This window comes from Perca flavescens, chromosome 23 (assembly GCF_004354835.1).
Source record: "Perca flavescens isolate YP-PL-M2 chromosome 23, PFLA_1.0, whole genome shotgun sequence".
In the NCBI taxonomy this organism is placed as follows: Eukaryota; Metazoa; Chordata; class Actinopteri; order Perciformes; family Percidae; genus Perca; species Perca flavescens.
In genome coordinates this window covers 16,916,545-16,944,086 of record NC_041353.1, presented here as the reverse complement: position 1 = coordinate 16,944,086, position 27,542 = coordinate 16,916,545, and the positions used below count along the sequence as shown (strand labels likewise).

Sequence of the window (27,542 nt, the reverse complement as noted above, 5' to 3'; positions counted from 1 at the left end):
CACCTCTTCTACACAAACAATCTGCCTCTTTTCTCACATTGATTCCCTCCTACACATATCCATCCTGTTTTCCATTAATCTCACACTCTCCGCTCCCTCCTCTGCCAGATCGGCGTCTCTCTCCCCTGCTTGCTACAGTGTTTTGCCACGGCTCTTGCATGTTCCCCTGTAGGGCCTGTGTGTCTGCTGTAATGAATTGTACTTAATTGCCAACTGGGACCCGCAGCCTTAAATATAATTCTCAGGACACTTAACCTGGGTCACTATGAATGATGAACACACCTTAACAGATGGACTTGGGCTCGGAGCAGAGAAGAAAGCCATTTCTCTATTCGGGCCCCACCACAGCACAGGTAGGCAAACGCACAGAATACCGTATACTGTAAACGATCAGGGCAGTGAGTCCTATCCTCGGACATTCTTTGAGGGCAGAAACAATACTTAAACGGTTAAAGCTTTATTATAAGCATGCGATTAAGTTAAAACACAATAAATGATACCTTTGGGCTTTTGATAGCAAGGCTTCCTTTTTGCATGCTCTCTTGACATCAATTAACCATTCATTATATCTTTCCAAAACAAATACTGTCCAATCATAGCTTCACAAATTAGACATAGCGAGCTTGTCAAGCTTTAAACTGATTGGGCCTTTCCTATTGTCATACTGTAGTAGGAAAAGCACAGGTGTTACTAATGACAGTAATAGCAATAGCTCAGTTCTATTCAAGTGCCCCATACCCAAAAATATGCAAGTTTTGGGAAAAACTACTAATAATGTATAAAGTGGGTTTACTGTATCTGCAAGCCATTAACTATCTATAATTTTGGTCAACTATCAGGGCTGTCATTTCAGCCTGGACAATCGAAGATCACGACCAAAAACGAGAAGCTTGCTTTTGTCTACCTCTGTCTGAAATCAAAGACCCATTGTTTCAAGATTTAGCATGCATTTTGAGTGGTAAATCTGCCACCATATCATTGGAATCATTGGAAAACTTCTATAGCAACAGTAACTGTGGGGAGCACAGCTGTGGGGATGTCTGTGGCCACAGCAGATCCACTGTACTGCTTATGCCACTCATGCATAATAGAAAGTGCACAGGGCCTGGAGGAACCCGAGGAGGAAAGAAAAAAGGGCACAGGGAGGAGTTAGGCCAGTAGGACAACATCCCACTCCGCTTTCACCTCACCCGCTCTTTCCCTTCCCATCCACTCTCTCGCCATCTCGATCTGACGCATGCTGCAAATGCAAAGCCAGATCAAAGTTAGTGAAGCCCTTATGAATATTAGAGTACCACCCATCTGTGCAGCGACAGAAAGAGAGAGGATCTACAGCATGTCCATAGGAAAAACATCACACGTCGGGTGGTGGTGGTTCGTCCACAGTAGCGCAGCGGCTCACCGCTCGCTGCTCCCTCACGGGACCCAACCCACAGGGCCCTGCCATCTCTCTTGGCAACCAGCGGCAGCATCAACTGCTTGTGAATATACCAGTCTGGTTAAATGAAGTGATAATGACGATGACATTTAAAAAGACAGGAAGAGAAAGACATTTAGTGTATGAGCTATACAGATTGAGTAGTGAAGGTTTACGGTTCATGTAGAGGCTGCATCCGTACCAAGGCATCTCACCTTACCCCGCATGCCCGACTCTTGCCCCTTTTTTGCTGTGTGAGCTTTTAGAAATGGCCACATTCATCAGAGGGTAGTGCAAAGCTCTTCATTTCATCCCACGTGTTGACATATCACAGCTAAGTATGCATCCATATAAGTGGATGTAAATGCTAGACTCACTGCTGTTGCCTTCTGCACGTCAGACTTTTTTGTTTTTGCTCTTCCTGCACTTCTTTCAACCAAGGCCTTTTCAAACCTGCCTTGTCGGCCCATAAGTGAGCTTTATGGACAACCCCCCCCCACCCCATTCCACATCTTCCACCACAGAGAAAGACAGGACAACTAATGCCTTGTTCAGTTCTTGTTTCCTAAGCACTATATCGAAAGCGCAGAAGGGAATGGTTTATGATGGTAAAAAAAAAAACAACAACCCGCAAATCACGGCCAAGGCAAATTTCCTAAAAAGCAATTCAACATAGCTTGATTAGCCTGATTCAGCCTTGGCAGGGAATTCTCATGGTTGGCAAAAACAGGCTTTAGCATCAAAGATGTATTATTATTGTGTGCCAACTGCTGAGGACACTGCATGCACTGGGCCTGGGGAAGTTGTGCGAAGGAAGAACTAGAAAGAATTAAAAAAAGTATTATCAATAGCAACATATAGTTACATTCTAAAAGTTAAAGGCTGGTGGCATTTTATATTTTTCTTGCTGTCTTAATCCTATAGACCTAAACGAATAACAAATAGTATTGTCTGAGCATCTAAAGCCTGATATAGCTTATTCCTCTGTGCCATAAACCTCCATTGCTGACTTTGCAGGAATATCGGTCTGGTCAGGCTACTGAACACGCTTGCAAGAAAAAAAAAAGTACGTTACTGGGAGTGTAATGAAGTAACTGAGACAGACCTACACAACAAATGTAGTGTTTACTCCTATTCCTATGTTTGCTCATAGGAAATTACTTAGCCTTTAAATATGAAACTATATATCTGTGACCTAGTTTCAAAAATGTACATCTTCAGTAGAAATGCATGGACTTGAGACTTGAGTGCCACAGACAGGTTAGGGAAGGTTAGTTGGTTCTAATCTTCTCATGGAATTTGTTTCAAGTTATAGCACTGTTGCTATTCAAGACCGCTACTAATGCTGCGTTCCAGACACAATTTTTAGCCTGTAAGTTACGACTTCAAGTCACGACTCACGACGTTCCAGGCAAAGTCACCACAAACCCTTCTAACTAGCGTTAGCTAGCGGCTACCTAACATTGACGTTAGCTAGCGCTAGCTGATACTAGCGATTTCTAGCCGGCGACATATTTAGGGCTTCATTTAATTAACATAACCTGTTGTAGTACACAATTGAATGTGTATTGTTTTGATTACAATGTGCGGAATTACTTTACGTTGCCTATTTATGTCTATTTCTCACCGTTAATCACCGGCGTCTGTACAGGGGTCGCCATTGTGGTTTATGTGTTGTGACGTCAAAAACTGTAACCGGGAGTACAACGATCTGGTAGTGAAAACACGGGTTACGGGTTGCCTGGAAGGCAGCATAAAACCCACAAAGAGCAGGTTTGACTCAGTGAACTTATTGTGCTGACAATGTCATTTATATTAGTGATAAACCAATTATCGGTCAGTTTTTTTGGCAGTTTGCAGATTATCTGTATCGGCATTTTATTCGCCTGATAACCAATAAAGTTAATTCATTAAAACCTGCGGTACTTTGGCTCGGCTACAGCTCTGTGTCTGTCCCTCTGCTTCTTTTTCACTCACCACTGACTTAATGTCCCGCCCTTAACACTATCTGACTATCCTTTATTGTCTATTATGTTGAATGTTTTGGTTAATTTATTAAATAATTGCTTAAAGCATTTTAACAATGTTTTGTGTTGGAGTTTGTAACATTCCAAAATCTTAATTTTGACTTAAAGATTTTAATTTTCACTGTAGATACATATCAGTTCCAAATATCGGTTGTCGGTTTTATTAACTACTAATAATCGGTATCGGCCTTCAAAAAACAGTATCGGTCGATCCCTTATTTATATGACCGACAAAAGGAGCAGGAAAATGCTTCAAATTTCATAAGTTCGCACATGGAAAGCAAGCTAAAACGCAGTGGTCAAGACATAACTTGTCGCAATTTTGAGATGAGCCTCAGAGCTCTGGTATCAGACTTAACATCACAATACAACACCTTAAAGTGCCAGCTCTGGCTTGGGGTATAACATCAAGTAGGATGCACAGTGAGCCAGATAACTTGATTTTGTTTATTATTAGCTGTCTACAACATGAGTGACAGCCATATTCCAATACATATAAATCACATTTTGTATTATAGATCAGTTTAAGCGAGATATATATTTTGAAGTGATCTAGCCATTTTACATCTGTTAACAAACCTCCTACAACCTCAAAGCTCAAAGTCGTATGACATTGTATCATTTCGATACTCAAAATCTTGCCCTTAAATCTTCAAGGTGTGTGGATTCTATCCTCAATGATGAGATTCTTGGTACTCTGCGTTCCGCATAATCCTTTTTAATTTAGTCTCTAAGAGTAACATACTTACATCTGTGCAAACAAAACCATTTGTTCTTGTTTCAATGTTCTACCAAATGGTGCTTCCCCAGATAAACACCATTACCACAGCTTTATTCTCTTAATCTTACCCCGAGGAAACAAGCCGAGGCAAGGAAATACCCTCTGATGTGATGTGCCCAGCACAGATGCGTTTACAGTGTGTTATTAATCACAGAAAGATCATTTGCTCCTCCGAGCCGCCCAGGAGCTTAATTTCATTTGTTCCCATCGATTTAACGGCCATTTCAGAAACAAGGGGGTGGTGTGGGGGAGTGTAGGCTCGATACAAGCTATTGATCAGACACTAAATGACCTTGTGTACACAGTGACCGTGGAAACCGACTGAGAGATGCAGAAAAAAATGCATCATTCAAAAGGTCTCGGCAGGTTTAACATGGCAATGTCAGGCTGAAGCAGGTTACACATGGTCTATGTACAGCAGTCCACTGCTCCTACTAGGGCTGCGCAATATTTCGTTTCATCGTCTACATCGCAATGTGCACATCGTCTACACGTTGCGATGTTGACACTAAAACCTTTTTTGCTTTTACATGATTGTTACCGGCCAACCCTTCCCCTTTAAGACAGGTAGCCATGTGGGCAAGGTGTGTATGTGACGTAACGTTAGTCCGACGGGGTTTGTTATGGGAAGTGAGGCTCTCCCGTGTAAGGAAAAGTACCGTAAGCAGCAGCTTCCGCAGACACAGTGATGCACAGGCTTTTCGATGGGTAGTGAACAGTTTTGGGAACTTTTGAGAGCATTTTAAGCTTTGTGGCTTTTTGCTGGACGGCGTTCTGAGCCAGGCAGACACAAAGCTGACAAGCTCACAGATGGATGCGGTGGAGATGGCCTTATACATACACACAGCGGACCGCTGTCCAGACTTGTATCGGTTGCACGGACACGCAAGGATTTCCAGAAAAGAGGCTGCATGTGTCTACGACAACACACGGACCATCGTGGCAGCGCGACCGGTACAAGTTGATACAGACATTACATACACGGACACCGTTTAACGCTGATGACCTGCTGATGTTCGCTGCAAAGACGAACTAAATCACCTGATTAATGCAACGTAATCACGATATCTCCCGGCCATTTTTCACCGCAGAAAGCTGCTACCACCAAGGCTAAAGCTTATATAGTTAGCCTAAAGAAACAAGGCGTCTGTCCCAACTAACGTTACATTTCGGAGCCGCAACGCTGGAAACGTTAACACTAATCTACAATAGAAGTCTGTGTCTGATATAATGTAATTTACACTGATTTAATTGTTCTTGTATACACAGAGTTTGTTGCTAGCGCGCGTGCAGGTCTGCATGCACAGCGAACTACCAATCACAATCAAGGTTGATCAATTTAGCTAACAAACAAGCACGACCACAACCTGAAATTTAGAGGAAGCAACATGCATACATAATTAATATCATTGACTTTAGCCTGGATTGATAGTATTATATGAATGCAATGGTGTCATGTCAGTCAACCAGTTTATTTCTTCTTGATTTCCCTCTCCAAAAATCACTTCAGAAGAGTAGTCACAGTGCTTACTTGCTTTGGTGTTTGTAAAGTTCAATAAAGAATGGTTCACATTAGAAAAGTTCCTTTTTAATTTTCTATGTAGATGCACTCCCCTACAAAATCACCGCAGTAGTCAAGAATGATTTATTATTTCCAAATAGAGCTATTGATGTCATCTTGTAAAAATGACAGTCTATTTTTAATATCGCAACATATATCGCAGGGAAAAAAAATATCGCAATGTCCGTTTTTTCTCCTACTCCTTAGGGCGGGTTGAATGCAGGATTTACATTTCACTACATTGAACTGTGTGAATGTGAAGAATTAACAACAAAGTTTTTTTTTTTTTCGTCTAAAGGTCCGCTGCTTTACACAGTTCGTAAGCACAGATGGGCGCTAGTCAATGCAGCAACACCTACACAACAAGCGACACACTACATAGATACATGCCCGCACTTGGCAACCCTCTTCTCCAGAGCGTAATTCATATGTGTTCATATTCACGCGCCGCGCCACTCCACTCCATCCCCGAGGAGCACTGCCATGACGACCGATTCCACGCCGGGGAGTTATTTTCCATGCTTCCACTCCTACTTGGCACTGGGAGTCAATTATGAACACCTTGCGAACTTTGGCCCTTTCGCACATTAACTACTATTCCCAGGTACGCTGCCACATCACAGCTAACAGGAGCCTGGGGGGGGGGACCATGCGCTCTCTTGGTGCGTGAACAAACATTGTTTACAAGAATTACATGCTATAGGAGATGATTAACTACCCAGCTGAACCCAGGCACCACTTTGGCAGCAGTCCCACAACACAATTTATGGGGATTTGTGCGTTTGTGTGTGTGTGTGTGTGTGTGTGTGTGTGTGTCTGGGGGAGGAGTGGTGGGGGTTAATAGAATAATGAAAGTGCAATGCTGTGAAGCCACCAAGCAGGAATTAGTGGCACTAAATGAACTGCTCTTTTGTTTGAGGCAGTTTGATTACTTGGGTGGCAGCAGAGGGTGTGATTTCATTCACATTTCTAATCCTAATCTTGTTATTGTATAACTCCCCCAACCTACCACCAACCACCACCACCACACACACACTCACTAACTCACAGGTAAGCGCGTGTGTATTTGTGTCTGCGTGTGTGTTAAGTAGGTGAATGATGGATATATCTCGTTGCCTGGCTTACCTTATCAGCAGAAGGGCCAGTATGGGTTTCATCAGGAGGTTGATGAAGCTGGAGATACAGGTAAGCCAGGCAGCTTTTGAGAAGGGGAACACACACACACATAACAAGATTGGCTTGTCTTCACAGCAAAATAAATGGTGTTGTTGGAGCGGAGATAGTCAAAGAAGAACAGGGGAGACTGTTTTTAAGGTGCAGCCCACTTGATAAGGGCTCCACTGTGATTAAAAAAAAGAAAAAAGGGAAACCGAGAGCTTAATGCAGTTTCACTGATGGGAAACTGTCAAGGACTTTCTAATTGAAAACATGTTAACATGGTCTACAAGAGAATACTTCAATCAATCAATCAACATTTATTTATATAGCACTTCACAGCAACCCGCAGGTATCCAAAGTGCTTCACATCAGAAACCAAGAATAAAATAACATATCATACAACAAAATGAATGAAACAGAAAACAGTAAAATCTGAAAAGGTTACATAGAAACAGGAGGAGAGGGAAATTGTCACACCACTACTACGAATTAAAAGCCATTCTAAACAAATAGGCTTTTGAGTTTGGACCTGAAAAGAGCTACATCTGTAATAGTGTGAATATCAGGGGGTGACTTGTTCCAGAGTCTCGGGGCAGCAACTGCAAAAGCCTGATCACCCATACCTTGACCTTGGCACTTCTAAAACCAGTTGATGTGAAGACCGCAATGAGCGGTTGTGCTCACGCCGTGTTAAAATCTCGGACATTTTGCACAAGTTGAATTCGTGAGATGGAGGTTTGATTCAGACCAACATAAAGAGTAGAGATGCACTGATAGACCGGCCGGTGACCGGAATTGGCTGTTTTTCACGTGCTCGGCCATGACCGGCAGGTCAGTCTGACATATGCTGATTTCATGCCGGTCAATGCTACAATTAACTGACAACATAAGTTATACGAGTTACAGTAAACGCAAACACGGACGCGACAGCACAGTCTCTTTTTCCTTTCTCTCAACTATTCCGCCGTGTGTCGCGCGTACCTGCTCGCGGTGTCCGCGCTATTCTCGCACATGTAGGGAACCTGGTGAATTAACCTGCAACATGTCAGCTGTTTGGAAATTCTTCAGCGTGTGTGCAGAAGATAACAAGTTAGCAATATGCAACACCTGCAAGGAAAAAGTAGGGCGTGGAGGGACGACACCAAAAACAAAAATCACGTTTTTTTTTGTTGGATATTGGATGGGAAATGGTTCTAACATTGCACTTTAGATGTGTGTGAATTTCCCACACCTATTTTATAGTGATCCATTATCTGTTAAAAAAAAAATGTTCTGTGCAAAATGTTCTATTAAAGAAAAGATAGAAAATAAATATTTGTGTGTGCTGTAAAGTGGTTAGAAAACAAATCGGAATCGGCCTAGAAAGTTGTAATTGGTGCATCTCTAATAAAGAGCATTACAGTAATCCAACCTTGAACTAATAAAAACATGAATCACCATCTCTAGATCATCTAGCCTTTAGCCAGGAGACGAAGCTGGAAAAAGCTAATTTTAACAACATTACTGATCTGCTTGTCAAATTTCATGTTGCAATCAAAAGTAACCGCCAAATTTCTGACAGCTGGCTTAAAGGAGAATTCTGGTCGATTTCAACCCGTAGCTTTGTTGTTTGTAAATCAGGAGTACTGTCAGTAGCGAGAAAAACGAAAACAAACGGTGCCGCCTACACCGAGTTATCCTCCTGCTAGATTTTGCACCCAACAGTCTTAAACAAGGCTTAAACAGGGCAAGTTTTAAACGTGTTTTTAGCCTCTAAACATGTTCGAAATGCCATTACTAGTGCTTAGCCATGTGCAGTTATTCCTTACGAGGGAACACAGCGAATTCGACGGCAGTAGATGTGACAGAAAGGCATAAAAGTTGTGTTAATCCTTACCTCTGTTTATGTACTGCTTTCCGGTCAAGTCCCCACCAATCGAGTGCCGATCTCATACAATCCAATATTCCAAAATGTATTTTTTACACAAAAAAACGATTTGCCGAGGTCCTGTCCATAGTAATGAGCATGTATCAACAGGCTGTAACCTGACACCGCAGTGAAGCAGAGCTGACCTACAGTTCAAGAGTTCAGGAGCTCATTTGCATAGGTAACCTAGCAACGGCGGAGCCTGCCTGTCGGCAGAAGCAGGGAGGAGCTCACAGAGCTGACAGACGGAGCTTGGAGTTAGATCAGGACTAATATGAGAAAATGCTTCGAGTTTGTGCCTTTCCAAATTGCGGCAACCAAATGAAGAGATATTTGAGCTTGAGAACATATTCCTGTAAGACAGTGGTTAACGTTTATGTTGTGTTTAAACCCTCTACCGCTAAATGGCTAAGCTGAGACGCACCACTAGTGTCCTTGCCTAGCAGTGCCTGACTTTTAGCTCGAAGCTAACAGGTAGGTAGGTATGGACTTGAACTTTGGCCTACTTTAGCATATAAAAATTAGTTTACTAAGAACCTGTGAACCACAATCCCAAACTGGGTTTGATTTTCTGTGTACTGAATTGTTTACCGAAAGTAAACTTCTTTGACTTTTATGCAGATCATGTCATTTTTTAAATATTAGTTTTTCTAAAATTATACTATAAAAAAATCCCAATATATCGCAATATATTGAATCGTGACCCATGTATCGTGATACGTATCGTATTGCCAGATTCTTGCCAATACACAGCCCTATTCATGGCAACTGCTGGCTAGGACGGAAGAGAGATGGTGCATCTTCGCCACCTTCACAGCCTTCTGGTATGTGGCTAGACTGTCCCTTAAAAAACCCAGTGATACATGTAAATTGTCCTTCATCCACCTTCGTTTGGCTTGTATGCAGTGTTGCCTAAGGGCCCTTGTGGTGTCATTTAGCCAGGGGTCCGCCTTAGGTTAAATAGATTTAGCCCGAACAGGGGCAATAGAGTCTAGGATTTCAGTGCTTGTGGAATGGAACACAGAGAGAAGGTTATCTGGGGAATAGGGAGCGACGAGACCATTCATGGCATAAAACTGTGAGCCCACAAACGCAGAAGCAAACTCTCCAGCTGAAGAGGAGGTGATGCAGTGGCACCTAGAAGCTGAGGAGACAGGCTTACTAGCAGGTGGAGGAACACTGATCTCAAACCTGATGGAGAGGTGATCTAAAATACCAGTTTCTGTTATTTATCTCAGTGAAACTGAAAGCCCACAGGAGAGGGTGAGATCCAAGGTGTGGCCAAGACGATGTGTCGGCCTTTCCACACATTAAGGCCAAAAGAGTTCAAAAGGATGTTAAAATCATTAGCCAATGGGTTTGAGGGGCAACACACATGAATATTGAAGTCCCCACAAACCAGAAGTTTGTCGTATTTTGTAAAAACATCAGCTAAGAACTAAAATAATAAAATACTGTAGTATACTGGAGAACACCGCAGATTGCAGCCGATATTGCAACATACTAATCAGCAACAAATATATAGCACATGGCAGGACACAGAAATGCAAAGGTAGTCTGGGATATTTCACATACAGTCCTGCCTGAGGCTGGAGCCGTTTATGCCTTTTAACGTCAGGCTGTACACCCTCCAAGAAGCCCATATGAAGTGCCAAGTTGAAAGAGGAAACGCAAAGATGCTCCTTTGCTGCATCAGCCCAATGAGTTAATAGTCTAGGATGTAGTTTATTGTCACAATAGTCCCCTCTGCTGCTTCTCTTCCACCTTTTTCTCCAGTTTAGTCTGCATGCTCTTCCCTGTTGTACAGGCTCAAATGTGAGCCTTTATCCCCATTTGTATGATTCACTGCATCAAGAGTACTTAAGGAGGCAGTATACTCCATACTCCACATCTTTCCAATGTCAAAACTGTGTCTGACAACTCTGCAGTGTGTATATGTGTGTATGTGTGTCTCTCACATAATATATAATTAGGCTGTTACATACAAAGGATACTCTGACCTCTCGTGTGCATACCTTTGAAATGTAGCTGGAGAGGTGTCAGTTCACCTCATGGGCATTGCCAAGGTGCTCTTAAGCAAGGCACCCTACCCCCCCAACTGCTCGGGGTGCCTGTCCATCGACAGCTGCAGCCCCCTCACTCTGATTTCTCTCCATTAGTGCATGTATAGGTTCTGAGCATGTACTGTATATTGAGTGAGTGTATTTCAGGCCTGTGTGTAATGTGTGTTCTAACAACAGAGTGAAAACATTGCAATTTCCCTTGCGTGATTAATAAAGTAAAAATGATTATTATCATTATTGTTGTGTTAAAAACCATTATTGAGGAAAACGTCCAGCAAGAGCAATTCAGCTGGCTGAATGCAAACAAGATTCATTCACCTGCACCTGTCCTACTAACCTACTCTTTGCTTTTACAGACATATACCACACAAAGGCGCCATTTGGGATCATGTAGAGCTGTCATGACCCAGAGTTAAAGCTGAAGGGGTCGACGGCAAAAAGGAAAGTTGACAGCACTGCTCCATGGTGTGCCGCATTTTCCTCTGAAGCATGTCCTAAAAACAGTACCTTTGATGCAGACAAACGGTGGCTTATCAAAGAAATGGACCATAATCTAGAAAACCAGGCAGGTGTTGACCACAGCTGCTCTATTTTTGTGACAACCACTCTGGAACTGCCATTCCAAGGAATAAAGAAAGAGCACTGGAAGAGAGAAAGAAAGAGCGAACAGGAGAATAAAAGGGTGGGACTGAAGAGACGTGTCAGAGAGCGAACAACAAACAACAACTACAAAAAATGAGAGGCTAGGAAATAAGTTTTAGAAAATCAAGAGAAAGAAATTAGGCATAAAAAAAAAGAGACGAAAGGTAGACAAAACTCCAGCAAAGAGGTTGGAGTAGGACAAAGACTGCCGTACTTCAGCTGACATGATGTCTCCTCATCTTGTCACAGGGATAGAGAGGCATGGCTGGGGGAATTGGGAGGAGTGGAAAAAACACTGGATCCCAGGCCCACAGTGCCCATCACTGTCACTCATGTCTGGCAGTACAACAGTTCTGGTGACATGTGGAGATCCCTTGAGTCTGAAATGGGACAAGAGACCCTCTCCTTTCCTCCCCTCCCCTCCCACACTGCTTCCAGTTCCCTCGTTCGTTCTCCCAAGTCCTTCGGTTTCATCAGCAACATGTCTCCTTTCCACCTCATTCAACACACTTCTCCTGAGGACCAGCCACCTATTTACAAAAGCGTCATTTCAGACCCAAATGAAAACTATGCTGCGCCTGTTGACCAATTTCAAACCACCTTGACATTTGAGGAAAGAGTCCAAAATGGAGGAAGCTACCACATAAGTTGCAAATTCCTAGCTGTGTTAAACTTACGGTCCGGTTACTTGACCGGCAGTGGAAGTAGTCCCTATATCACTTAGTTTTCCACACAACCTATTGCGCAAAGAAGGTGGAATGAATTTTGCTGCGTCACTTTCTTGTATGACAGAGCACTGGACCATTTTTTGTTTGTTAGCACACCCCCCCCCTTCTCCTTGCCCTTGTGCTTTCTTGTCCACCACTCTGATTACTGTATGCTATCTCATCTTGTGCATATATATACGCGGTAACAAATGTGCTTGTAAGCATGCGGCCCTCCTACGTCTATGTGTGTCTCGGTTAGAACAGCGGTGATGTTCATTCGCGTCGACCAGTGGCTCCAGCCTTATTAGAGAACCACTAGATGGAAGGACCCAGACCCGACCCCCGAGAGAGCGGGAAAAGAGGAGGGAAGGCGGGTGGGGAGCGCAGCCGGAGTAAGACCAGAGCGAACAGCCACATTATCACATTTCCTGCCGCTATTTTCCAATTAGCTCGCTATCGATCAGCTTCCAAGCCACTTGACGCACTGTGCCTTTCACCGACTGGGCTTGAAGCCACTTTCTGTCCAAGTTCTGTCAAGATTTCCCCACACAGCGGAGGCGGACAAGCACACTTGCCTGGGAAACCATCCAGGTGTGCTGGGAAGGCATTGAGTTGAATCTGGCTCCGATGAGCGTATTATCACTACTTCCAGTCATTACGGTGAAACGTGAGCAAACATCTGTCATGAATGCATTGGAGGAAGATGAATTTTTAGGCAAAAAAAAAAAAAAAAAAAATCTTAATCTGAAACATATGTTGCATGGAAATGGATGAGATCACGAGCTGAGTGTGGGGATTGGTTCTATATGAAGGCACTGCTTCTTGCATGTCATCCCTGGCATTCACTGAACAAACACTTGCTTAATAACAAAAAGAAAATATCAGACGCAGCTTTTCCGACAACCCATTTCCACTCGTGTGCCTGGAAATAAGTCACTGTACAAGACTAATGTTCTCACGGCCAAACACAATTCCTCCATCAACTCCCAGCCGGTTTGTGTGTGAATGTGTGTCTTCACCCATGAGTGATTGGGCAAGAGAGAGACGGAAGGTTAAGTGATAAAAAAAAAAAAAAAAAAAAAAAAAAAAAAAAGGTGGGATTCTGCTGATAACCCCATCACACTGTGAGGACACGGACTGTGGCTCTTGTGGCTCTCACTCTCTGTGCTTTCTCTTGGCTCTGTAAATGGCTTTCATTTGCCATATTTCTCTCTATCTACATGGTGCAACAGATTGTAGAGCACGCAGTGCCTTAATGCAGATAGTGGAACTATAAGATTGGTTTCAAGACAGTTAAACTTGAAAAATTGTCTTGACAGGGGAATTTACATTTGAAAGTGGTGAAGTAAGACAACAGGAAACACTCAGGAGGCCACCATTGTTTTCCAATATATCAAATCAATATGGTCTGCGCAATTACTGTGATGGACAGGCAAACAAAGACAAGAATGGAGTCCAATCGATGGTTCCCGCCGACACACAATCATACACACAGTTTCATTATGGAGAGGGCATTTATCACACCACATTAGTAAATTTTCTTTACACCTGTTTCAGGTAATGCAGGGTTTGAAGAGCCAGTGCTTACACAAACAAATGAATCAGATGCTATCTTGCAGTTTCATGTATTGTACCTTTTGTTATTTTTCTGGTGTCACCTAGAGCAGCATAAAGCTCACCAGCATGAGAAACAAAAGCGCCTGTCAGTGAGGATTCGGTTGCGTGTCCTGAACGGGCTGCACCCTCTTATCTGAGCTCAGCAAAAGTTCCCATCGATTGGTCCGCTGATTGTGCGTCTGTCAGCCTACCTGTCCAGCCCCCCCCCCCCCCCCTTTCCTCCCTCCCCCCCTTCTCCTCGCTCCATCCATCCATCCTCCCCCCCACTCCGCTCTGCCCAATGCCTCATTGATCAGCCATGCCCTGGCTCCTGCCCGCTGATCAGTCAGCTTGATGTCTTTTGTGTCTGGATGAAGTGAATAAACTATTGGGCCGATCGAACGGGAAGCGTGGGGCCAGGAGAGCCGGTGCTTGGCCTCTAGAATGCAAGACAGTGAAGGACAGAGGGATGGGAGAAGAAAAGAGGAAGGTATGGATGTGTGAGGGACGAGAGATGAAACAAGGGGTAAGGGAGGCAAAGAGAAGAGGATGAAGGCCGCCAACTGGCTCGGTTATCGGCGAGATCAGAGAAACGGCACACAAAAGGATGGAAAATGAAGAAATGGTGTATAAGACAGGAAGGGGGTGGAAGGTTGCGCCTCCCACAGGGCCCAAGTTCACAGAGCTCAGCAGACCTTTCCCACTAAGGCGAGAGCAGAACATCCATCTCCAATCCACACACTGATGACAAGCTCCTCAGATAAACACTAGATGCATCCGATCCGTCTTGAGACCGTCACAGTCCCCACGCTTCTTCGTGACTGTGGACATAGGGACTTATTGCATCCATGAGGCTGCATAAATTAGCCGGCAGTTGTGGCAAATCCATAGGCAAGTGGATGAGGCCTGAGCACGAGGATCAGCGTCTCTTAAATTTCGGAGCGGGGCTTCCAAGTCTCAGATGGGCCAGATTGATGGGACGAGGCCCGGATAAACCATCATTTCCATTTCATCCCTGTCAATAAGCATTTGATAAACAGGGGGGTAAAATGGGAGGAGGGAATTTGAATTTGTTATTATAATATGTGGGGCTTTAATGGTCATATTTTGTAGCAAGGTGACAGGAAATTGCACTGATGGATGCGCAAATGGATGATGTGATTGTGGAATAATATGGACAATTGGTGGAGGAATATATTGGAGTTTATCAAAATAGATGCAAACCTGAAGTATCCCTGCAGGAATGCATTTATCCAAACAGCTCCAAGAGCATATGATGGCAAAAAAAAAAAAAAAAAAAAAAAAAGAACAAAAGAGGTCCGAGTTTTAAGCTGACTCATTACCAAGGCCTGCTAGGACAGCGGATGCATTTCGAATCATGCTCATAAAAACCAAAAGACATAAACAAACATTTACCCCTGGAAGCTCCTGGTTTGCTTTGGGATTGGTGCATTTTGTTTCTGTCCTCCATGTTTTCAGTCAATCGGTCCTTAGATAAAAAGAGCTTAGAAAGATTATCCCCCTGGCTTGCATGCCATTATCATTAATCAGTGTGTTATTGACTGCTCTGTCCTTTCCTGTTTCAAGTTCAGGCCTCCCTTAATCCACAGATTTTGCCCAGAAGACACACACTCGACTCCGGGAGGCTCACAGCTTGAACCATGCCCACCCTTGCGGGCACCAATCGATTTGCAGCGAGCCCTCTCCCGCCCACCAATCAAAATGCTCAAACATTGTGACTGCTGATGTAAATTCCCCCTTACAGTACCTAGGGACTCATTCTGGAAATCTGTTTCAAAGGCCAAAGGACTTTTAAGCTCATGATCTGTCATTTTATTAAATGTAATATTGAATACGTGAAGAAAAAAAAAAAAAAAACATAGTTCAGGATTGTTTATCCAGTTAAGATTCACTAAGCTCTTAATCTACAGTATACATTACACATGATTAGGGCTTATTATTTGGGAATTTATCTGTGTTTATTTAAAAAGAAATCAATAATGCAAAAAAAACAAAAAACAAAAAAATTCTACTTGGAGGGTCTCTGGTGGATAATTAGGAGCTCATTTGCATTCCCTTCGCATTTCACTCCTTACTTTTTTATTACCAGAAGATTTTCTGAGCTGCGTTCATTGCGAGAGGCCCTTGTGAACCAGTGGTTCCCAACCAGAGGTACGTGAAGCCCAGAGGGTACTTCTGCAGTTGACACGGGGTACGTGGAAAGCTGTGAAGTAGCTCAGCTAATTTGAAAAAAATGGATGTGAAAACGTGTCCACCTAATTGTGTTTAGGGGGAAACTAAATTCACAAATAGGATTACAAATGTGCGTGATACTAATCTTATGTATACTTACTGCTACAATAAGCAGAAAGCTACCAGCTATGAGAGGACATGCCTCCCACCAACCTGAGGCTACAGCCACACTACTACGTTTTCGTTATAAAACGCATAACTTTTGCTACGTTTATGCCTTAGTCCACACTACTCCAGAGTTTCAGAGCCCCTGAAATAGACATTTGGAAAGGCTGCTGATGCCGTTTTAGTTTAAAAACTCTGGGGTTACGTTGGTAGTCTTGACGGGCAGAAACGGATGCCTTTGGAAACTATGACGCTGACACCCACAGTTGCTTCCTGATTGGGTCTTTTGGGCGAGCAAAGACGTTAAAAAAGTAAGTTTAACGTATTGGATAAATGGTTGAAATTGTTAGCCAAACGTTTAGGGATAAATGGTTGACATACTGTAGATGGCTAAAAGTTCATGGGTAAATGATTGAAATAGATAGCTAAAAGTTAAGGGATAAATGGCTGAAATTGTTAGCCTAAAGTCAAGGACAAATAGCTAAAGGTTATGTGAAACATAAATGATAGAAACATTCAGCTTCTGCCACTCTGAGTGGCAGTGTTATTAAAAAATACAAACAACCAGACTGACCTGAACACTGACAGTTCAATTGTATGAAGAAATGATTGGAACAATATACACTTTAAAATAAATACTAGTAAATAACATCTGCTTTAAAATCAGTTCAAGATAACATGACAGGTGGTGTCAACTAAGGGATATCTGATGCGTCAGACAAAAAGGTTTGGAACCGCTGTGTACAAGTTTATTGTATATATTTTATTTGCATTTATACTTATATTAGCATGAGATGGCCTACCTACATTATGTATGGTAGAAGTATTTACATACCTTAGTATTTTTGTTTTTTCCTATTGGCTATTTAACATGTCTGCTAGTAGAGGTGTGGTTTGCTATGTCTGTTTGTTTAAGCCACCACACACTAGGGCTTGGCAATATATCGATTATATATACATTTATATATGAGGCTGTATATCGTCTTCAATTTTGGATATAGCAATATTGTGATACAACACAAGTGGTCTTTTCCTGGTTTTAAGGCTGCATTACAGTAAAGTGACGTAATTTTCTAAACTTACCAGACTTAGATGCTGTTTTATTATTGGCCTTTACCCACTTAGTCATTGTATCCACATTATTGGAAATCATTTTTTAAAACTCTCATTGTGTTAATATTTTGTGAAAGCACCAATAGTAAACCCTACCATATCGCCACAATATCGGCATTGATGTATTTTGGTCAAAAATATTGTGAAATTAGATTTTATTCCATATCGCCCAGCTTTACCACACACTGCTGTAAACTAACTGTGGTCAGTGTTTTCTTGCAGGCTATTCTTTCAGTGAAAATTGATCCTTACATCCCAACATTATGGTTATACACACACTCAATATACACACATCTCAAAACTGATCACAAAACTCTGCAAGACCAGAAAAATGGCAAGTACTAGGAGCCACTGGCAAATTCAATTCAATTGTATAAAATGACAATCATCAACCATCAAACTAAATGCTCTTGAGTGAGACACTGAACTCAGAGCAGCTCACCCGCTGCGCGCTGCTCTGCAGTTCAACCGAAAAGTGTAAAACACACAGTCACAGGCATTCCCAGGCGTTTTCCCAGCCATACCATGGGAATTAATGTTTTCAAGCATGTTTGTGCTGGAGTACAAATCATGCTGTCAGTTTCGGTGGGCCTGTCAAAGAAGCAAGACGTCAACTCAGCCAGATGGGGACGACAGGAAGCAAAATGACATAGCGTGAGTCGTTGGGGAGGGAAGTAGCCTAGAGCGGTGATTGGAGAAGCGGGTGCGTTTGTGTGCGTGCATGTGGCCTCAACTGTGCGCGCGTGTGTGCCTGGGTGCGTGTATATGCATCCGCGCGAGTACACACATCACAGGGTTGTGTATCCGTTGGTAAATATGAGCTGAGCCCGATCAATAATCTCAAGCGAAGAGAAGCTTAAGGTTTTACCACATTAACTCTACGCTGTCAAATTCTATTGTCCCCACACCTTCCCACTGTGTTCAAGCGTGTGCGCTTGCATGCTTTATGTGCACAAACATGTCTGTGTGCGCAGGCATGTTTGTTTACAGGCAAGGCATGGTAGCCTAACGGTGTCTGTGCGCACACGGCTGTGCCTGTGTCGCTGTTTACGTTGTTTAACGTGCGTTGTGTGAGGTCAATGCATGGTCTGGACTTCCGCACGCTTTCCCGCTGTTGACTGCAGCTATTTACCAACTTTGCCTTACCGACACATACAGCCTGGTCAAATAGATAGAGATAATCTATGCAAATGCAGCACACGGTTTTCTCAATCAAAAGCTATTTAGCTGCCTGTGTATCTCCCTCCATGTGTTCATTGAGACGGTTCCCAGAGGGCTTCCAGCGGTGCCGGTTTGCTGATATGAGACTGATTAAAAATATTACAAAGTAGTTTGTTTAGCAGCGAGAACGCCAGCCAAATGTGTGTTCTTTTAACGTACGCTGAATGCAATAACACGAGGGTGTCAGAAGCTTGTTTCTTCATTTGTTGTGCTGTTAAGACACAGAACCCGTGCCTGCAAAATAAAGGTCTGCAGGAGTAGAAATTGTCAAAGATACTTTCATATCAACAATGGATCAGATGACTATGTGTAATCTAAAAAAGTGCCGCTTGTAGCGATGAACCCACTGAGAATTATCACCCGACTCGGCAGGTCACCTCAACTTTATGGCGCTGTATTTTTTTCTTCTTTTTTTTTTACCTTTAAAAAAGGTAGCTGTGCAAACTAAACTGTAAACAGCAACATCCTGTTTACAGTTTAATAGAACAATAGAAACAAAATAACAAGAACAGAGTCCATAAATCAAACAGGAAAACTGACAGATTGAATGAGTTGCAGGCTCAATGAAAAAAATCAGGTAGAGAACAAAATTGAGAACGGTCTTGAAGGTATAACAGATTAGATTTTTAGGTGACATTGCAGATTATTCCATAAAACAGCATAGGCAGTTTTATACCGTCTTTTTAGCTAAGGTTTACTATCACAGCTCTCATCAACTGTGTCTCCGGCAGCATCAGGCCCTAAAAAGCTCTGATAAACTCAGTGTACACTGTCTGCCCGGCTAACTGAACAGCAGACAGACAAAGTAAGCGACTAGCTGGTCAATAGAGTGGCGCATTTAGCAGCTAACTAGCCAGATATTTCCCTCGGGAATTAATGGAGACCAAATATCTTTTACATTGGAGTTGCTTTAGGAAAGGATCACTTCATTAGGACTGATTACCAATAACTCTTTCAATGCACATGTGGTATGTGAGTATTGTGTCGAGGTAGACTTGAAAAAAGCCAAACCTACCCTCTAAAGCAGGGTTTCCCGCAGAAAGGTAAGGTGGTAGGGTGGGGTTTGCCGACACGCGCGCACACACACACACACAAACACTAGGGCGCACACACCAGACGCAAGCCACCATATCACTTCTGTTTAATGATAGCTAGCGTTTACCTCAGGCTAATTAATTAGCTAGTAAGTGGCGATTTTTTGCAGCCAGCCTTCCAAAAGATAGAACAATGAAATGAAATGTTAACCGATCATTGACCGACAAGCAGGAAACGGAGTCTTAGTTCACCTGTCCGGGAGGCTCTGACACATTTTCTGCACTCCGTGTCCGCGGACAGCTGTAGGCTTGTAGCAGTTAATGTTTTGTTCACTGTCGGACACATGCTGCCACTTTCCTGAAACCGCTAGCGAGACTGACACAGCAGCCCGTGGCGTTTATGTCCCAGCCTGTCTCCACCGCCTCCAAATGCAGGTTGTCAAGTGTGTGGTTTGGAATGAAAGGGAGAAAACAGGACAACGTAGACGACGTAGTTAAGGCGGCAGGCGTGTGTTGCTTAGGCGGCCGCCTTAACTGCAAAGTGCTGCGAGAGAACCTGCTCTAAAGCGCTCTCATTGTTGATAACTACGTGTTTTTGAAATGTTACGCCGGCATTTGAGTTTATCGGCTGGACTCAATGAACAAGCTGCTTTTATGATGAATAATACAATGTTTAGCTCAATGTCACTGTGGATTTTCTTCCTTTTTACTCAATACAACTTTGTACGTGATAGACACTCTTCACTAAGTGTTTCATGCCAAAGAAAAATTAGCTGGGGTAATTCGGTAAAGCCTGTGTTGCAGTTCAACCCTGTCACATTTTTTAGCCATCATCTACAATTACAGCATTTAGCTGTCACTGACTGTCGTCCAGAGGGATTTTCAGTGATTTACCAGAGGTTTGGAGTGTTGCTCAGGGGTGTTTGCTGATGGATATATATACTGACTAGGAGGGCATTAAAACGGTCTCAAATGGGTCTTAAACTGCCTGCCACATGTCCATGTCTCTTCACGCCGGCACCATAATCTCCCCTCTGCCTGAAACCCATCAACACTGTTCCTTTGGTGATCCACGCCACCGTTCCACGCCAAAAATCATTTGTTCCCATCCTATTTTCTATGCATATCCCCTCTCCTTCGCACAAGGCTGAGCTCAGAGACAAAAACCTGCTTCTCCCTACCACCCACACCTCCCTTCCTCCCTCTGTTTTTGTCTCCCTCTTTCCTTCCCCCCTCCATCTCTCCTTCTCCTCACCCCTCCTCTCTCCCTCCCTCTCCTCCTCCTCTCCTCCTACAAACTCCAAAGTCTCCTAATTCCTGTCATGCTAATTGGAGCTGACAGACACAGCTAATTATGCAGAGATAATCTGCTGCATCTGACTAATTATAATTCCCATTAGCTGCCGATAATGCTCATTAGATTAACTTTCTCCAGGAGAAATTGGAAATAATAGACCGGGCTCAACTCTGCATCTTTTTGGTAATCACGGATAGCGGTGCGTTTTGGCACGGTGGGCTGGGGTTTGTTTGGTGTCGAGGAGGCAGGCTGGTTGCTTGCGATGGCCGCTGTGGAAATAGATACACTGTCTGATCCAAATGATATCTGATACGCTGGACTGCTAGCGCAGAAATTGAGAGAGACAGTGAAGCCGCCGAGAGGGGGGAACTGCGACATGTGGGTCTATGTCAGGTCAGATATGAAAACATGTTTATAAAAAAACAGGTCTCAGATAAAGATGAGTCAGGATTTTATTTCAAGGCCGGTCAAGACCACAACTGCAGGGATTTTGCTAAATTGTCTGTGCATTGTCTGATTTATGCTTATGTGTTAAAACTTATAATAATATAATAACTTGACTCTAATTTGAAATGTTTCACCGTAAACCCCCCTCTCCCTGCCCCCTTTACACACACACCCAAGAACGTGAGTGCGGGAGGGGGGAGAAGCTCTGGCTGTCTAACACAAATCTTGTCTTGGTCTCGACTCGGTCTCGCCCTGCCTTGGTCTTGGTCTTGACTCGGTCTAAAAAACCCTCAGAATCTCGGTCTTGTCTCGGTCTCGATACACTCTGGTCTTGGTGAGGACTTGGTCTCGGTTTAGGTGGTCTCGACTACAACACTGGCTCCAGGTCTGCCCCACTGATGGAAAAAGCTTTGTTGATTATGAAATAAGCAGCGTTGAGTAAAAGAAGACATTGTAGGAGTTGCTGTGGTGTTGGCGCTGCTCATGGCAATCAAACACACACCAGTACGTATCTGCAATGAGCCATGAATGTTAAGGCGGGAAACTCTAGCTGGCTGCAGTCCATTAGCCCACTCAGCGGCTCGATCACTATAAACCACCAATAACACACACTTTCCCCTGAACAGTGCAAACTATTTATTCGTTGCCCACTCAGTCTACCGCTGTGCGTTCCGCTCTCGCTTTTTCTGCATGACACGACAATTCTGCTTTGGCTCACCCACCACCGACAATTACCAACGCCTTAGATGTGCTATTATGTGCTGCGGAGAGGGATATAATCTACCTTCCTATAGGTGCCGCCAAGTCGTGTTATTTGATAATTTTTTTTAAACTGAATACGTAAGCTCTCCTGACTGCAGCTGAAGTGCACGACTGATGCTGGAGATGATAGTTTTGTCATATAGGGTTTTTCCTGCAGACCCGCCAACCTTGGAAAAACTTTTTGGATTACTGATTTATTGTCAAAGTTCTGGTCCATGAACACGGCGGCATGCATGCCGAAAAAATATGCCATTGCTGTCACTGATGTCATTTTGGCTGGTTGGGCATCAGTATAGTATATCGTTTAGTTCACATGCTTACCAATCACTTCACCTGGTCCTAGGACATAGTCATTTCCCCACTCACCACCACATTCAGTTATTCAACATATAAATCCACTATGAAGGAAGCAAGAACATTGTATCGTTTGGAGTTTTTCCGTTATCAGTGCTAAAATGATACTTTTAAAACGGTGACGGTGCCAAAACGGTGCCTGAAACAATACTTTAAAAAGATTTAAATATATATTAAAAAAGGAGCACAAAATAACAGTCTGCAACATTAAAGAACGGCTTGTTTATTGCTAAGGCCACAGGGTCAAAATTAAATGATTTATTAAAAATGTAATAACAATAACTGATTATATATAGATTGCTGGTAAAAGACAAAAACAACCACTGCATGGGAAAAGGGTATTTTACAATAACTTTGAATGCAGCACGAGGCTGGCGAGGCGATTGTTTTTCAGACAACAGCAGCTGCAGACAGTTACGTCCCGGTGTTGGAATCCTCTCCAGTGACAGTACAGACAAACTTTTACACCCTTTAGCTGTCAGCATTTTAACTGTGTCTAATCCAGATGCTAGCTAACAGTAGGCTAATGTTACCTGCTGCCAAGTGTAGTGTTAACTAGCGTGATATGTGCAATCCGTAATTAATTCATTTCACAATTTCATCTTTCTACATCAAACCCGTTTACCTTTGCAAGCACCGTCCTCCCTTGGGGAAACCAACCAAACGGGAATGAAAGAGAAATAACACTTGCATTCGATTCTTTCGTTTTGCTATCAGTAGCCAATATCCCGCTTGACATTTAAGAAGAAGGAACCCGGCGCTGTGATTGGTCGAACTCTTCTTCTTTAGTTTTTGCCCTGGCATGAAGCATGATCGGTCCGTGTACAGTAAAGGCTATGAGTCTGTTAACTTATTTGACAGAACTCTATGCATTTTCCTGTTATTTCTGACAATTTGATGAACAAAAATGTATATTATGCTTGAGTAAATAAAACCCCAATTAACAAAACTGGTTAAAAAAATTATATTAATATTGAAATAAATCCCCGGGAAAGTCCACTACAGCCCGACTCTGTAGATAAAACTGAGATTACCTCTCATATTCCAGTTTATTTTCTGCTTGTTCAACGGTTGTTTGGTAAATTGCTCTTAAAACACATTTAGAGAGATAATTTGAACTGCTATTTTTATTCTCAATTACTAAATCCTTTTGGTGCTGGTGATTTTCCTTTGGGGCTGGCTAAAACCCCTTTGGTGGGTGCCAAAAATTCCTCTATGCAGGAAAAACACTGGCATATATTGTCAAACAATTCATGTTATTCATGCATTTATTATTCAAGCTCTTATTTTGAAGCTGTTGTTTCTACAGAATCTTTTATCAGGGTTTAATATCCTCACATGGCAAGCATAGGCGCACAAAGTAAGTTGGTGGATCACTAAAATGACCAAAATCCAGCCATAACTATTACAACTGATGGAAGAAAGTGTTGGTTATGTTACATTTTAACAAGAGGAGGTTATCGAGTAAGCAGCAACGCCGTTTGAGTGCAAGAAATAGAGAAATCCTCTGTTATGGTTGCCAAAGTTTGGAGAGCAATTGGACACAGAAACCAAATGTAATTTATCGATGCAGTGTGGGACCGGGGAGTACAAAGCCTGGGGAACACGCAGGCCCTAAAACCCACAAATGGGATATTGATTGTTTCGAGGGGGGGGGGGAGAAAGAAAAAAAGAAGAAGTTATATTTAACCATGAAGTGCCTCACTTACTCTAGTGAGTGGTTAACATTCTCTTATTTTCCTCTGTCTCTCTCTCTCCCACAGCAACACACACACACACACACACACACACACACACACACACACACAGCTATTCAATTCAACAGTGTATGTTCCTATGACAACTCATCAAATTGCCCATTGGGAGGAGCGCTGACAGCACCTTGGGGTGTTTAAATGGAAAGACTGATCTGAACTACACAATATTCTATAGTGGATGTGCTCTGTACTATACCGCACTGTACTCTGTGATGGGACAAAAAGAAGAGCTCAGTATTCTTTGCTCCAGTTAAGTGTGTTCATATTTTTATTCAGACCCTGGGGCCAGCCGTAATCCACTGTGTGCGTGCGTGCGTGTGTGCGTGCGTGCGTGTACGCGCTGTACACGTGCCTGCTTGCCTCTGCACATGTGTAACCCCATTTGCGATGTTCTGAATTTGATCACCTTAAAGCCCATGTTGCAGGTTAACCACCACTGTTGATTAATAGGTACATATAGCACTCAATATATGTATATCATTGTTAAAAATGTCTCCAAATAGTGTTAAAGGCAAGTTTTTGTCAGGTTTTGGTATTAGTGTTTGTTTTTTTTTGGAATTCGGTGATGACGTCGCGTTGAGGAGACGTGTATCTGCCTAGTACTAGAACTATGGTGACTGACTGGGATGAGGAAGAGGGTTTTTTACTGTCCATGAATAGCACCAAGTGAAAGTCAATGTTTTATTTAAATCTAGTGAAAGTGATCATGTCGTTAGTTCAGCTAAGTACCATTAAACTTATCTAGATCTAGAAAATACAAGGCATCATGCTAGCTATGTGCTAACTTGCCAGTCCCACCTGTGAAATCCCCTGATGGTTGTAAACACATAAATATGATTGATATCATGATTATATATCTCACGTTTTGATGGTAGCCTACTAGCTCCAGTAACAACATATTTACCTGGTGTTTATTTATGACTTGGATGGGGATGCTGTTTAGCTTTTCACAAGTTTAGACAGCTACAGACGTTTCGCTAACGTTAGCGCAACAGCGTTAGTCTAGCCGGCTAGGTCAATATTACAACTGCCTTCAGAGTTTCCTATATCTGCGTCCACATTGTCAACATAAGACTTGTGGCGTTAGTGCTCCTTTTATACCATAACTTTATTGAATGAAACGTTAAACTTCGCTCCTACGAGATGGTTTTTGTTAGTTACACACAAAGCTAACTGGCTATAGTTAGCCTGTACGTATGCTAGCGAACATTAGCTAACGTTGCATAGCCAGCAAGCAGCTTCGGCGAGCTAACCTCGACAGCTAACACATATGTGTCACCATTTCAAAACATCACTGCAGATTGGCTGCTTTTAACAGCAGAGGTTGATTGTGGGCAACATACTGTCGCGGTTAGCTCGCCGAAACTACTGCCGATTGCCGAAGTTACTGGCTGGCTACGCAACATTAGCTAATCCCGCTAGCATACGTACAGGCTAACTATAGCCAGTTAGCTTTGTGTGTAATGTTACAAAAAAACACCTATTTCGTAGGAGCGAAGTTTAATATTTCATTCAATAAAAGTACGGCATAAAAGGAGCACTAACGCCACATGTCTTGTGTTGACAACGTGGACGTAGCTCCGAATGCAGTTGTAATACCGGTATTTAACTAGCAGTCTAAGCTAACACTGTTGCGCTAACGTTAGCAAACGTCGGCGTAGCGTTAGCTAGCTGTTTAAACTTATGACAAGCCGAATAGCATCCCCGTCCAAGCTGCCTTTCACTTCCCCCCCAATATTATTATACACATAATAAAGACACATTGACTCGGTCGAGACCAAAAGCCATATTTTGCCAGACCAGCGGCAGAAACCGTGACCGGGACAGTGAACAGAGACGGGGCTTTCGCCTGTCGTCTCCCCAACGTGACGTCATGCAATGCATTGTGGGGGAAAGGAGAAACCACTGTAAAAAAGTACTACTTTTTCGTATTTTATTCCGTTTTGTGATATCCATTGTATTTGATGTTGTTGGGTAACAGTTTAAATGTTTATTACCAACAAGCAAATTGCAAAAAATTGTTAGAAAATAAACCTTGCAACATGGGCTTTAACCAGCGCGTCTCGTAAACAATAAGTACCAGACATTCACTCCGTGCCGAATGGATCCAGCTACAAAACGAGATATGCTGGCTAATCACGACGAGCAGCAGAGCTTTGCTGCAATATTCGCTTGGCATGTATTTTAAAACACAAGTCAGGGCTGAAACCATAGCAACAATGCTTTAGCAAAGAGGGAAACAAAAGCACAGGTATGATCTGCATGAAAATGTTCAAGCCCACTTGAACTCGGCTGCCTCCCTGCACAAGTCCAGAAAAATGCCTCTATGTAATGTTTTTCCAAAAAGTACATAGGTATGATTACAGGACCACTCACTCATTGCTAACAAAAACAAAGGGAGTTTGATTTGATTGTGCATTTCATATGTGAGTAGCTTCGGGCTTTCCAATTTTCTCTGGCACAAAACAAAAACAGATCTTGTGTGTCTGCAACGAAGTGGAGAAGGTGAGTCGCTCCACAGAAGTTACACTCTGAGTTAACAACAACAACAAACAGAGCATGATGAGGATTCACAAATGTCATAAGTAACATGTCATTTAGTCATGACGTGATTATTTTGCAGACAAAAAATATATATATTTCGGCTAGAATGCTAACTGACTTGCTTGAATTGCTTCTCCAAAAGCTCTGATTAAAAAAAACTAAAATAAAAAAAAAAAAACTGGCGTTATCTGCCCAGCACCGAACAGCAGACACAGTTAGCAACAAGCTAACATAGTGGAGCATAAGGTTGTCACGATACCAGAATTCTAAGCTTCGATACAATACTAGGATTAAAAAACAGTAATTGGTATCTCTTTTGATACAATGGCAAAAAGACCAAAAAAAATTGTCCCAGGCACACAAAAGTAGGATATTGTTTTTCCTTTTTTTAACAACCTGCACCCAGTTCTGGTACGGAAAAAGTCACGGAACACGTACCAACACATTTGTAATAATGTTAATAGCAATTAACACTCTATTATTCTTACATGTTTTTCCAACCTTGTAGAAGTACACATTTTTTATGTTGTTGTTATTGCTTTTGTTATTATTTCTATATGTTTTTTATTCACTTGGAAACACAGTACAGTGGTCCCAGTGGGTTTCCCTTGTATGAATAACAGCTGACTCACGTAGCACTGCCTGCATGTGCCTCTAAGTTCGTCGCTGGAGAGAATGCCGTCACAGCGACAGGTTGAGGACTAGTTGATTTTCTTCCCCGTTGTTTCATTTGTGCAGCCTTGGGTTAAAAAAAAAAATCTTTGTAGATCTGTTTTTTTTTTGTAGCTTTGGTACTT

General features: G+C 42.7%; 1 long non-coding RNA gene across 4 annotated transcripts in view; it reads right to left on the bottom strand.

The window, feature by feature from the left end:
* Positions 1–27,542, bottom strand: part of LOC114550552 (uncharacterized) — a 113,352-nt gene that overhangs the window by 66,137 nt on the left and 19,673 nt on the right. For 3 of the 4 annotated variants that reach the window (XR_003691709.1, XR_003691712.1, XR_003691710.1), the window contains exon 3: positions 6,912–6,984. The exons of the other annotated variant lie outside the window; for it this stretch is intronic. This is a non-coding gene — a long non-coding RNA (uncharacterized LOC114550552). The remainder of the gene's footprint in view (positions 1–6,911; positions 6,985–27,542) is intronic. 4 annotated transcript variants of the gene reach the window in all.